Genomic DNA, 15,529 nt, shown 5'->3' on the forward strand with positions numbered 1-15,529 from the left:
AAAAGTGTCATACATCTGGTATCGCCGTACTCAGGAGAAGTTGGGGAATGTGTTTTGGGGATGTCATTTTACATATAACCATGCTGGGTGAGAGAAATATCTTGGCAAAAGACAACTTTTCCCATTTTTTTATACAAAGTTGGCATTTGACCAAGATATTTTTCTCACCCAGCATGGGTATATGTAAAATGACACCCCAAAACACATTCCCCAACTTCTCCTGAGTACGGCGATACCAGATGTGTGACACTTTTTTGCAGCCAAGGTGGGCAAAGGGGCACATATTCCAAAGAGCACCTTTCGGATTTTGCAGGCCATTTTTTACACATTTTGATTGCAAAGTACTTCTCACACATTTGGGCCCCTAAATTGCCAGGGCAGTATAACTACCCCACAAGTGACCCCATTTTGGAAAGAAGACACCCCAAGGTATTCCGTGAGGGGCATGGCGAGTTCCTAGAATTTTAATTTTTTGTCACAAGTTAGCGGAAAATGAAGATTTTTTTATTTTTATTTTTTCCTTACAATGTCTCATATTCCACTAACTTGCGACAAAAAATTAAAAATTCTAGGAACTCGCCATGCCCCTCACGGAATACCTTGGGGTGTCTTCTTTCCAAAATGGGGTCACTTGTGGCGTAGTTATACTGCCCTGGCAATTCAGGGGCCCAAATGTGTGAGAAGTACTTTGCAATCAAAATCTGTAAAAAATGACCGGTGAAATCCGAAAGGTGCACTTTGGAATGTGGGTCCCTTTGCCCACCTAGGATGCAAAAATGTGTCACACATCTGGTATCGCCGTACTGAGGAGAAGTTGGGCAATGTGTTTTGGGGTGTCATTTTACATATAACTATGCTGGGTGAGAGAAATATCTTGGCAAAAGACAACTTTTCCATTTTTTTAATACAAAGTTGGCATTTGACCAAGATATTTTTCTCACCCAGCATGGGTATATGTAAAATGACACCCCAAAACACATTCCCCAACTTCTCCTGAGTACGGCGATACCAGATGTGTGACACTTTTGCGCATGTAGGCTGCAAAAGTGCCCAAATTCCTTTTAGGAGGGCATTTTTAGACATTTGGATCCCAGACTTCTTCTCACGCTTTAGGGCCCCTAAAAAGCCAGGGCAGTATAAATACCCCACATGTGACCCCACTTTGGAAATAAGACACCCCAAAGTATTCAATGAGGGGCATAGCGAGTTCATAGAAATGTATTTTTTGGGCATAAGTTAGCGGAAATTGATTTTTTTTTTATTTTTTCTCACAAAGTCTCACTTTCTGCTAACTTAGGACAAAAATTTAAATCTTTCATGGACTCAATATGCCCCTCAGCGAATACCTTGGGGTGTCTTCTTTCCAAAATGGGGTCATTTGCCCTGGCATTTGAGGGTCTCCGCAATCATTACATGTATGGCCAGCATTAGGAATTTCTGCTATTCTCCTTATATTGAGCATACAGGTAATGAGATTTTTTTTTCCGTTCAGCCTCTGGGCTGAAAGAAAAAAATGAACGGCACAGATTTCTTCATTCGCATCGATCAATGTGGATGAAAAAATCTCTGCCCAAAAAAAAAAAAAGGAGGGGAAAGGCGTCTGCCAGGACATAGGAGCTCCGCCCAACATGCATACCCACTTAGCTCGTATGCCCTGGCAAACCAGATTTCTCCATTCACATCAATCGATGTGGATGAATAAATCATTGCCGGGATTTTTTATTTTTATTTTTTACATACAAAGTGTTTGCCAAAGCATAGGAACGCCGCCTCCTCCTCAGCTCGTGTGCCTCGGCAAACGTATCTGTTACTGCAGAGTAGAAATCTCGTCTTGCAGCGCCGCATACACCGACTTGCGTGTAATCTGACAGCAGCGCAATGCTTCTGTCAGAATGCACATCAGTGCTGCAGCTAGTCGATCGGTTGGTCCACCTGGAAGGTAAAAAAATTAAAAAAATAAAAACCAGGCCGCAACGCAATCATTTTATTAACTTTGCAACAGAACATATAAACTTTAACTTTTTGAACTAAACATTAACCTTTTTGCTTACTGGTGTTTTTTTGTTTTTTTACCTTTATAGAACAAACCTCTCCTTCCCCATGGGTCAATGTGCAAAGCGCAAATCGCCCAAAGATGTGGCGAAGTGCGTTATGCACTTTGTCCCAGGTGAAAGGAGACGTTTGCAGCAGCTGTGTGAGTGAATGGGCCCTAATAGCCCTGTGTGCCTGTCCTGGTGAGATGATCCCTATGCCTGTGTGTGGTACTTCCGGAAACACTCCCCTAAGCATAGGGCAGGGTGGTCAGGACAGTCAGGACAGAAATAGCGGGTGTCACGCCTTATTCCACTCCTGCTACAGACACAACATTTTTTTCGGGGTGGCGGTCGGTTTGAGGTACCAGGAACGACACTGGGGAAATGTCGCTCGTGTAGACGGCTAACTACACTGGTGGATGGGGCCACGGAACCTCCTGGGTACAGGAGGTTCGCGAAGATCTCTTCCTGAAATTTGAGGAAGGATCCAGTTCTCCCAGCCTTACTGTAGAGAACAAAACTATTATACAGAGCCAATTGAATTAAATATACAGACACCTTCTTATACCAGCGTCTGGTTCTGCGGGAAACTAAATACGGAGACAACATCTGGTCATTGAAGTCCACCCCTCCCATGTGAAGGTTATAGTCGTGGACTGAGAGGGGCTTTTCAATGACACGGGTTGCTCGCTCAATTTGTATTGTCGTGTCTGCGTGAATGGAGGAGAGCATGTAAACGTCACGCTTGTCTCTCCATTTCACCGCGAGCAGTTCTTCGTTACACAGTGCGGCCCTCTGCCCCCTTGCAAGACGGGTGCTAACGAGCCGTTGGGGGAAGCCCGCGCGATTAGTTCGCGCGGTACCACAGGCGCCAATCCGTTCTAGAAACAAATGCCTAAAGAGGGCCACACTTGTGTAGAAATTGTCCACATAAAGATGGTACCCCTTGCCGAATAAGGGTGACACCAAGTCCCAGACTATCTTCCCACTGCTCCCCAGGTAGTCAGGGCAACCGACCGGCTCCAGGGTCTGATCTTTTCCCTCATAGACACGAAATTTGTGGGTATAGCCTGTGGCCCTTTCACAGAGCTTATACAATTTGACCCCATACCGGGCGCGCTTGCTTGGGATGTATTGTTTGAAGCCAAGGCGCCCGGTAAAATGTATCAGGGACTCGTCTACGCAGATGTTTTGCTCTGGGGTATACAAATCTGCAAATTTCAGGTTGAAGTGGTCTATGAGGGGCTGAATTTTGAGGAGCCGGTCAAAAGCAGGGTGGCCTCTGGGACGGGAGGTGCTGTTATCACTAAAGTGCAGGAAACGCAGGATGGTCTCAAATCGTGTCCTGGACATAGCAGCAGAGAACATGGGCATGTGATGAATTGGGTTCGTGGACCAATATGACCGCAATTCATGCTTTTTAGTTAGACCCATGTTGAGGAGGAGGCCCAGAAAAGTTTTAATTTCGGAAACTTGGACTGGTTTCCACCGGAAAGGCTGGGCATAAAAGCTTCCCGGGTTAGCGGTTATAAATTGTGTGGCATACCGGTTTGTCTCTGCCACAACTAAGTCTAAGAGCTCCGCAGTCAAGAACAGCTCAAAAAATCCCAGGGCCAAATCGATCTGAGCTGTCTCAACCCGAACTCCAGACTGGGCGGTGAAAGGGGGAACTACAGGTGCGGCTGAAGTTGGGGACTGCCAATCAGGGTTTGCCAGCACCTCAGGGATTCTAGGGGCTCTACGGGCACGTCTTTGCGGTGGCTGCGACGGGGTCACTACTGCACGTGCCACCGTACCAGCTTCAACTGCCCTTCTGGTGCTCGCTACTTCACCATGTTCTACGGCAGTGCTGGTACTAGGCCCAGGAAGGGCTGGGCTGCTGGTGTATGCCTCACCACGTAATCCGACAGCACCAGCCCCACTCTGCTGCTCTTGAAGCGGATCCTGCGCAACCTGCGGTCTAGCGACACGGGGCCGGGTACGCCTGGTGCTATCAGGGACCTCAGCCTCCTCGTCCGAACTTTGGGTCAGAGAGCCACTGCTTTCTACAGGTTCGTATTCTGACCCGCTAGATTCATCAGATGAGGGTTCCCATTCCTCATCCGACTGGGTCAGAAGCCTGTAGGCCTCTTCAGAATACCCCCTGTTTGACATGTGGGCAACTAAATTTAGGGGTATTCCCTGAGACTACCCAAGAAAAAAAAGCAAGCCTGTCTTACAAATGGGAGGCTAGCGAAGTACCGGAGGCCGCTGCGGTTGATAAAAAAATATCAAAACTGATTTTTTTATCGCCGCAGCGCGTGTAAAGTGAATGTGCAGTGATCAAAAAAATATATTTTTTGTCACTGCGGTGGGGCGGGCGTGGGTGAACGCACGTGTGGGCGACCGATCAGGCCTGATCGGGCAAACACTGCGTTTTGGGTGGAGGGCGAACCTAAAGTGACACTAATACAATTATAGATCTGACCGTGATCAGTTTTGATCACTTCCAGATACTATAAAAGTACAAATGCTGATTAGCGATACGCTAATCAGCGAATCAGTGACTGCGGTGCGGTGGGCTGGGCGCTAACTGATCCCTAAACTACCTAACCAAGGGGCCTAAACTATCCCTAAAACCTAACAGTCAATACCAGTGAAAAAAAAAAAGTGACAGTTTGCACTGATCACTTTTTTCCTTTCACTAGTGATTGACAGGGGCGATCAAAGGGGTGATCAAAGGGTTAATTGGGGTTCAGGGGGGTGATCAGGGGCTATAGTGTAGTGTTTGGTGTACTCACTGTGAAGCCTGCTCCTCTGCTGGATCCAACCGACGAAAAGGACCAGCAGAGGAGCAGGCAGCCATATAACAGATCATATTTACAAATATGATCTGCTATCTGGCACTCTGATTGTTTTTTTTTTTAAATCAGCAACCTGCCAGCCGCGATCATTGGCTGGCAGGTTGCTGACGAAATACTTCTTGACGAAATGTCGGCCCGCGATGCGCATGCGCGGGCCGGCTGTGACGAAATCTCGCGTCTCGCGAGATGACGCGCCGATGCGTCCAGGAGGAATAAATCAACCACCTCCCGGACGCATCGGTGCGTACAGCGGTCGGGAGGTGGTTAAAGGGAACCTGTCACCAGGATTTTGTGTATAGAGCTGAGGACATGGGTTGCTAGATGGCCGCTAGCACATCCGCAATATCCATTCCCCATAGCTCTGTGTGCTTTTATTGTGTAAAAAAAACTATTTGATACATATGCAAATTAACCTGAGATGAGTCCTGTCCCTGACTCATCTCACGTACAGGACACATCTCAGGTTAATTTGCATATGTATCAAATAGTTTTTTTACACAATAAAAGCACACAGATAAAAGCACACAATAAAAGCACACTGGGTATTGCGGATGTGCTAGCGGCCATCTAGCAACCCATGTCCTCAGCTCTTTACACAAAATCCCGGTGACAGGTTCCCTTTAAATTTTATCAGTGATTTTTAAATCTTTATTATTTTTTATGAAATTGTACTGTGTGTATTATATAAAGCCATGATAAATGGTGGGATGTAGGTCTGGAGTGCCATAAATATATATCAAATGTTTTGCGCTGTCTGACATGTAAAGTGTTGCAGAATACATTGGCGCTATACAAAAGGTAAAATTAAATATTATTATTATTGTTGTTATTATTATTTCATTATTATAGAACATGCATACTAGGATTTGCTACTTACGTGCTTTTTTGAACACTGCCGTTATTTTACAGTGTAACAAAAAATCTTTAATTACTGTGAATAACTTGTAATTTTCAAAACTCTAGTCTAACCTTTGTAGTTCTTGGTTAGTGATTAAACGATAATATACACTTTAGAGAATGCTAAGGTTTTACATTGTTTACAGGTGTTAAAATTACAGATATGACTTTTATTAGTACTTTTAATACGGCTTTTCCTTGTAAAATTGTTACCCATCGGCATCGTTGGTTCAGTGGCCTTCAGTAACATGGTGATTGAATTGCTCAACACATTGTATTAGTTCAAAGAGCCAATTGTGGGCCATACATTAAATATGTAAATATGATTTTCTTAACATTGACAGCCACTGTGAACACTGTATATGAGAGTGCTAAAACATGGAAGCCACGTGCTTCCCATCCTGGCCCACCTACCTCTGGCTGACATCGGGAATTCTGTAACAGATAGATATCTATTAAAGCAGGGATGCTCAACCTGCGGCCCTCCAGCTGCTGTAAAATTACAACTCCCACCATGCCCTGCTGTAGGCTGATAGCTCTAGGCTGTCTGGGCATGCTGGGAGTTGTAGTTTTGCAACAGCTGGAGGGCCGCATGTTAGACATCCCTGCATTAAAGAATAGTGATTGCTTGTTATAGTCACTTAGGTTTTTTTTTTAAACATAAAAAAATACAAAAGTTCAAATCATTATCCTTTATCTAGAATAAAAAAAATAAACAATAAAACAATTAAACAACATGGGCATCGCTGTATCTGGAAACACCCATACTATAAAAATATGAAAATATGATTCCAATACGGTGTACTGCGTGACAGAAAAAAATTCCAAATTTAATAAATAGTGATCCCATTCCAAAATAGTACTGACCCACAAAAAATAAGCCATCATACAGTTGCGTACATAACCATAATAAAGTTATGGGGGTCAGGATATGGTAATTAAAAGAACATTTTTATTTATTTTTTATTTTTGTAATCGCACTGACCCAGAGAAAGGGCACAGATCAGTTTTACCACACAGGGAATGCCGTAAAAACTAAACCCATAAAACTGTGGTGGAATTTTTTTCAAATTCCTCCCCATTTGAAATCTATTAGTCAGACCACACATGGAGTACTGTGTACAGTTCTGGGCTCCAGTGAACAAAGCAGACATAGCAGAGCTGGAGAGGGTCCAGAGGAGGGCAACTAAAGTAATAACTGGAATGGGGCAACTACAGTACCCTGAAAGATTATCAAAATTAGGGCTATTCACTTTAGAAAAAAGACAACTGAGAGGAGATCTAATTAATATGTATAAATATATCAGGGGTCAGTACAGAGATCTATCCCATCATCTATTCATTCCCAGGACGGTGACTGTGATGAGGGGACATCCTCTGCGTCTGGAGGAAAGAAGGTTTGTACACAAACATAGAAGAGGATTCTTTACGGTAAGAGCAGTGAGACTATGGAACTCTCTGCCTGAGGAGGTGGTGATGGTGAATTCACTAAAAGAGTTCAAGAGGGGCCTGGATGTATTTCTGGAGTGTAATAATATTACAGGCTATAGCTACTAGAGAGGGGTTGTTGATCGAGGGAGTTATTCTGATTGCCTGATTGGAGTCGGGAAGGAATTTTTATTCCCCTAAAGTGAGGAAAATTGGCTTCTACCTCACAGGGTTTTTTGCCTTCCTCTGGATCAACTTGCAGGATGACAGGCCAAACTGGATGGACAAATGTCTTTTTTCGGCCTTATGTACTATGTTACTATGTTACTATGTTACCACTATATTGTATGGAATATAAAATGCAATAGTAGTGCCATTAAAAAGTACAATTTGTCCCGCAAAAAAACAAGCTCTTATATGGCTATGTGAGCGACAAATAATAAAGTTATGACTCAGGGATGGCAGGGAGTAAAAAATGAAAATGGGATATCGCAAGGTCCTAAAAGGGTTTAACCACTAAAGGACCTGTGCCATACATGTACGGTGCAGATGTCCGTGAATTAAGGACCAGCGCCTTACATGTATGGTGCTGTGATCGGGCGGGTGCAAGAGATGTGCCCGCCCGATCCGCGGCAGGGGTCCAGCAGTCACTGATAACCGTACCACTGCTGCATGCACCGGCATCGGTGAAATCACCGATGCATTAACCCTTAATGTGCCACGGTCAGCGCTGCAATGTTCTTGCTGGGATCGGAGCTTTCTTCGGCTCCCCAAACTGCTGTGACGGGGACCCGATGGCAGGGAAGGCAGCCCGGTGCCTTCCTTAGGCATTGTCGCTGCCTTCTGTGACAGCATGAGAGACCCAGCGCACGGGATCTCACAGGCAAACAGGCTGAAGTGTATTACAGTGTGTAATACACTTACAGCCAATGCATCACAATATAGAAGTATTGTTATGCATTGCAAAGGGTATCAGACCCCCTAAAGTTGAAGTTCCGGAGTGGGACAAAAAATAAAAGTAAAAAAAAAATAAGTTTTACAAAAAAATGTAAAGTTTCAAGTTAAAAAAGCGTCTTTTTCCCAAAATGTATTATTTTTTTTTAAATAGGGAAAAGAAACAGACATATTAGGTATCGCCACGTCCATATCGACTTGCTCTATAAAAATATTACATGACCTAACCCCTCAAATGAACACCTTACATCACTAAGAGTGCAACACCAAGCGATCAAAAAGGAGTATGCCCCCCAAAATAGTACCAATCTAACCGTCACCTCATCCCGCAAGAAATGATACCCTACCTAAGACAATCGCCCCCAAAAAAATAAAAATATGGCTCTCAGGCTATAGAGACATTAAAACATGATTTTTTTTGTATAAAAGTTAAGTATATATATATATAAAAAAAGTATACATATTCGATATCTCCGTGTCCGTAACAACCTGCTCTATAAAAATATCCTATGACCTAACCCCTCAGGTGAACATAGTAAAAAATAAAAATAAAAACGGTGTCAAAAAAGCCATTTACTGTCACCTTACTTCACAAAAAGTGTAATAGCAAGCGATCAAAAATTTATATGCTCCCAAATATAGTACCAATCAAACCGTCATCTCATCCCGAAAAAAATGAGCTGCTACACAAGAATGTCACCCCAAAAAAAAACAAAAAAAACTATGGCTTTCAGAATGTGGAGACACTAAAAAGTCATATTTGGTATTGTCACATCTGTAACAACCTGCTCTATAAAAATACCACATGATCTAAACTGTCAAATGAACGTTGTAAATAAAAAATAAAAAGGTGCCAGAACAGTTTTTTTTGTTACCTTGCCTCACAAAAAGTGTAATATAGAGCAACCAAAAATCATATGTACCATAAAATAGTACCAACAAAACTGCCACCTTATCCTGTAGTTTCCAAAATGGGGTAACTTTTTGGGAGTTTCTACTCTAGGGGTGCATCAGGGGGGCTTCAAATGGGACATGGTGTCAAAAAAACTGTCCAGCAAAATCTGCCTTCCAAAAACCATATGGCGTTCCTTTCCTTCTGCGCAATGCCGTGTGCCCGTACAGCAGTTTATAACCACATATTGTAAACTACAGAGTCAGGGCCATAAATATTGAGTTTTGTTTGGCTGTTAACCCTTGCTTTGTAACTGGAAAAAATGGATTAAAATGGAAAATCTGCCAAAAAAGTGAAATTCTGAAATTTCATCTCTATTTTCTATTACGGTAATTCTTGTGCAACACCTAAAGGGTTAACAAAGTTTGTAAAATCCGTTTTGTATACCTTGAGGGGTGTAGTTTCTAAAATGGGATCACTTTTTTGGAGTTTCTACTGTAGGGCGGAAATCAGGGGGTCTCTTCAACTGGACTGGCAGCTTAACATTATCCCAGTTTAAATAATATGCTATTCCCAAAACCTATGGCATCTTCCTTCTTTTATCCCAGTAAAATCTGCTTTCCAAAAACCATATGGCATTCCTTTCCTTCTACGCAATACTGTGTGCCCGTACAGCAGTTTACAACCACATATGGGTGTTTTTGAAAACGACAGAATCATGGCAATAAATATAGAGTTTTGTTTGGCTGTTAACCATTGCTTTGTTAGTGGAATTTTTTATTATTAAAATGGGAAATCTGCACAAAAAGTTTGTAAAATCAGTTTTGAATACCTTGAGGGGTGTAGTTTCTAAAATTAGGTCATTGGGTAGTTTCTATTATGTAAGCCTCAAAAGTGACTTCAGACCTGAACTAGTCCTTAAAAAGTGGGTTTTGGAAATTTTCAGAAAAAATTTAAGATTTGCTTCTAAACTTCTAAGCTTCTAAGCCTTCTAACGTCCCCAAGAAATAAAATGGCATTTACAAAATTATCCAAACATGTAGTAGACATATGGGGAATGTAAAGTAATAACTATTTTTGGAGGTATTACTATCTATTCTAAAAGTAGAGAAATTGAAATTTGGAAATTTGCTAACTTTTGGTAAATTTGGTATTTTTTTTTATAAATAAAAATAATTTTTTTGGACTAAATTTTACCACTGTCATGAAGTACAATATGTGACGAGAAAACAATCTCAGAACAAAAACACAGAAATATAGTGGCAAATCTGGGGGAGCTGCTCAACCAGAATGTCCTGGATAAGTAAAGGCGTTTCAAAGTTATCACCAAATAAATTTACACATGTCAGATTTGAAAAAAATGGCCTGGTCCTTAAGGTGAAATATGGCAGGGTCCTTAAGGGGTTAAGGAACACTCCAGTCAAAAAATAATAATCACATGGTATTTATATGTGTTCCATACTTTACATTGTCCAGGCATTCTGATCTCTTTTATTTCCTGTTACTACATTTTTCCCCATTGCAGCATCAAGTAGCTGCTGCTTCTGTGACTCTATGACTCCATGACTCCATGGCCGGTAACTGAGTCAGCTGTATAGCAATTACCTCTCAGTACAGCCATGTATATACATGTGAATGTGCAGCTGTACACAACTAAGCCCGTCCCACAGAGGTGAAAAGGCAGTTAGAAATGATGTGTCATGGACCCTGAGGTAATATGACATCTTAACCTTTTCCATGCCCCATCATCACTGGTGTTCTGTGAGTATCCTTCAGGTCCTTCAGGGGGGTATATACTGTGCATATATTTTTTTTGCTGACTCTGAGGTGGCTCGGGATAGCACTGCTCTATTATTATGGTGGCACAGGTTTCAGTTGCAGCTTAGTAGGGTAAAGCATGGGATCTAATGTATGGCACAATTCAGGTGACTAAAATTTTAGGAGCATGTACAGCTTTACGACTTTGGACAAAGGAGTCATTTTTAGATTTTGCATGGATTGCGTGCTAAAGTAACAAAAGAAAATATACCTACGCCTTTTCTCCCCTGCTTTTTCCCTTGTTGTGATCTGGCCCTCCCCACTGCTGTTTGTTTTCCTGGCCGCCACATTGCGCACACAGATAACCGCTGCTGCCAATCACTGGCCTCAGCAGTGATGTCCTGTATACTGCTGAGGCCAGTGATTGGCTGCTAAGTGATCTGTGTTTACAAAACATCGCCTCTGCACCCAGGAAGATAATGTCAGCAGCAGGAGGACTAGATCAGTGTTTCCCAACCAGTGTGCCTCCAGCTGTTGCAAAACTACAACTCCCAGCATGCCCACACAGTCCAAGGCTGTCCAGGCATGCTGGGAGTTGTAGTTTTGCAACAGCTGGAGGCACACTGGTTGGGAAACACTGGACTAGATAACAGTGCTGGAAAAAGCAGGGGAGGGAAAGGAAGAGCATATTGATAGTTTTGTTATTTTAGCACATTTATAGGGGCTGTCTGAGTATCTATTTAACTTGGACAACCCTTTTAAGACTGGAGAGACATTTTATTGTAAAAGAATCTATAAAAAAAAAAAAACCTTGACACATAGACACTATAGCAACACGCACACAGCATAACAACAAATCTTTCTGATGAAACGACTACTCTGAATTCTCAATGCATATGAGAGTGAGTCATACATGACTAATGAAACTTAGCTAAACTATTGCTCTGTGAGATAAATTCCAACACAATGTTATCAGACAACAATACCGATGTGTTTGGTTAACACCAAGAGAAAAAAAAGTTTATAAGGCCAATAAATCAGATGAGAGGTATAACTATTACACTTATAATAGCCAATTAGCAACATAAAATGGTTTCAGTAGCTCTGTAGACTAATATTTACAATAGTTAGCCCATAGTGTAATATTTCTTCCTCCCTGTGCACTTTTTAATGGTTTGCAAAATTAATGCAAATACATGTAAAACATAAACAAATGTAAACATTCTGCCCCTTAAAAGAACTGTGTAATATCATACTCCTTAGAGCGGAATAAAGCACGATATGAAACGCAATGTATAAATGAGTTTAACCCCTTCTTAACACAGCTGTTTTCCATTTTTTCACTTTCGCTTTTATCTTTTCGCTTTCCAAGAATTTATCTCTAATAAACATTACACAGTGATATCAATGCAGAACAGTGATATCACTGTGTAATCTTTGTCGGAGATATCATTTACTATTTTGGGCCTTAGATTGTGAGCCCCATTGGGCACAGTTGGATGCTAATGTCTGTAAAGCGCTGTGGAATATAGTAGCGCTATATAAGTGCATAAAATAAATAAATAAAAAATAAAATAATAATTTCACTGCTCTAAGGTCACAAGACATACCAGACACCTCATTATGGGCGTATTATCATGCTGGTCTCTATACAATGCAGCCATCTCTGACGTTGTCTTGTCACATGTGACTGCTGCAGCAGATACAGTATATACTGTAGGAACAAACATAATCACAGGAGGTTGGATAGTACGGAGTCCGGCATAGGACCAGAGAAGGCAGAAATGGAAGTGCCAGGGGATGTGAGTAAAGTGTTTTTTACTTTAAAAAGCACGTTTTTTTTTTGTTTTGTTTTTAAATTTAGGACTGACATGTAATCTCATTCACCTTGCTGATACCACATAATCCACTATGGTATTCAGAGAGAAAATCCAAAGCAATTGTGGTACATGTGGACACCTCCTAATCTTCATTTTACTAGATGGGATACATTCTAAAGGTGGTGATACTAAATATGTTTATGTATTTTTATTGTTTATTGACTTTTATTAGATTAAAATGATCTATTTTTAACTATTTTTGTTTTGTTTTCATTAATTAAATTATTTAAACTATAATGTAATGTCATATTTGTATGTGCTGTTATTGCTTGTGCATGTAAAATTCATACAGTTAAGGCTACATTCACATTACCGTATGTGTTTTGCGGTCCGCAAAACACTGATCTGCAATAAATATGGATGACGTCCTTTTGGCATCCGTATCGCATCAGTTTTATTTTTTTTGCAGATCCATTGTAACAATTCCTATCCTTGTCCGCAAAACGGAGAAGCATAGGACATGCTCTATATTTTTTGCGAGGCTACAGAGCGGACATACAGATGCGGACAGCACACAGAGTGCTGTCTTAATTTTTTGCAGACCCATTTAAATGAATGGGTCTTTATACAATCCACAAAAAAAGATGAACGGACATGGAGACAAAATACTTTCGCGTGCATGTAGCCTAAGGTTTGGACAGCCCTGTGGGCCTTAATTAGGTACTTATTGCAGTGTTTGGGATCAGGGTGGGAAATAATAAGTGTTGAGCAAAGCAAAGCATTTGAACAGGGGCGTAGCTAGAAATGACTGGGCCCCATAGCAAAATAAATTTATGGCCCCCCCCCTCCCGGATCTCCCACCCGCACATACCTCTCGGACCTCGCCGCCACATCCACAGCCCCTCATGCACTTGCGATGGTTACACGTAGGACTGAGCACAGACAGTTGGTCACTGGCAACGCATTTGTGTCAGTGTAGGAAATGTATGAATCTAAATGTCTGTGTATTAAAGAAGATTGTTAAATTGTACAGGGGTCTGTAACACAAGAAGGTGAAAGAACATATCGTGGGGTGTGTATGTGTATTAGACAGAAGGTAGGGATATGTATCTTGTGTAGTTTGGGTATTAGGGAGAGTAAGGGGTATATATCTAGCGCTGATACAGAGCCGCTCTTCACCTACACGTGTATCAGCACTAGATATATACCCCTTACTCTCCCTAATACCCAAACTACACAAGATACATATCCCTACCTTCTGTCTAATACACATACACACCCCACGATATGTTCTTTCACCTTCTTGTGTTACAGACCCCTCAGATAGGATTAGGCGGCTGTGTCTTCGCTAATGCCATTAACCATTACCACACCACACCATTAAAAGGATTCTGTCATCAGATTTAACCCCTCTAACCTAAACATATGCTCATGTCCAGACTAATAAGAAGAATCCTAAGCTGGCCTTATTAAACCTCACTATGGCTCTATTTGCTCAAAAAACAGGTTTTTATAACCTGTCAATCACTTACTTAAGGTGCCCAAGGGGAGGTCCGTTAATACAGGGTGCCCAGCCGCACCCCTCGCCGTCCGGTGCCCAGCGCCGCCTTCCCTGTCTTCTGCGCCGCCTTCTACAGCTCAGCGCTGCTGGGCACCAGACAGCGAGGGGTGCAGCCGGGCACCCTGTATTAACGGACCCCCCTTGGGCACCTTAAGTGATTGACATTTTGGGGGCAAATAGAGCCCCAGTGAGGTTTAATAAGGCCAGCTTAGGATTCTTCTTATTAGTCTGGACATGACCATATGTTTAGGTTAGAGGGGTTAAATCTGATGACAGAATCCCTTTAAATAATGCAGCTGCACCTGCCAGGCTTGAGCAGGTATATGTGTGAATATGGATTAGGGAAGATGCTGAGATCCGGCTGTACCTCTGAGGGGTCTGTAACCCCTCAGATAGGATTAGGTGGCTGTGTCTTCGCCAAAGGCATTAACCATTACCACACCACACTATTAAATAATGCAGCTGCGCCTGCCAGGCTTGAGCAGGTATATGTGTGAATAGGGAAGATGCTGAGATCCGGCTGTACCTCACACACAAATGAAATAACTCCAGTCTCCTTACTTGTCCACTACACTAGTCTCCAGAGTGACTCCAGTTACAGTACTCCACGTCTCTCCACTGACTGACGCTGCCAGCTGCCACTTCGGTCGGACAGACTCAGACAGTGACAGACTCAGTCCCACTCCCGAGGCAGCCCTCACCTCATGCCACTTGAAGTTGAACCGACCTGACACCTGACCGAACCGGAGCCGTACTGCGCAGCGCGCTGCCCGCCAAGCCAGCCACCCACACTTCAGCAGCTTCCTTGTATGTGCCGCTCCTAGTCTGCGAACTCCGCCTCCTCCACTTCCGGCGAACCGCCGCCCAGACTGCCTCTATACTTCCGCCTCTCCGGCTCTGAGTCCGACCGCCCCCTATCACAGCGCCACCCACGCTCGGCCCACTCGCCAATTTTTTTTTGAAACTTAAAAAAATAAATATTATCCTCAGTCAGCGGCGGGCCCCCAGTGGCGTAGGGCCCCATAGCCATTGCTATGGCTGCTATGGCGATCCCTACACCACTGCATTTGAAGCAGAATTCGGTTCGAAGTTTAGGAAAGCTTCAATTTGCTAATGAATCCGAATTTTCTCATGCTTCGTGGTAACAAATCAGTTTTTCCTAAAATAGCAGCTGCACATGTTACAAAGTAAAAGTAAGAAGCCCAGGAACATGGCTGGAAGCTGGCTGTCTGGCAGCCATAATGCCATGCAGCCTGCCAATCCGCAGATAGCCATCCCCTGTGATGTCACAGCCCTATAAAACCCTCCTCCCGCGCTGTCTCCGTCATTGTCATGTGAGCTGA

This window comes from Bufo gargarizans, chromosome 3 (assembly GCF_014858855.1).
Source record: "Bufo gargarizans isolate SCDJY-AF-19 chromosome 3, ASM1485885v1, whole genome shotgun sequence".
Taxonomy (NCBI): domain Eukaryota; kingdom Metazoa; phylum Chordata; class Amphibia; order Anura; family Bufonidae; genus Bufo; species Bufo gargarizans.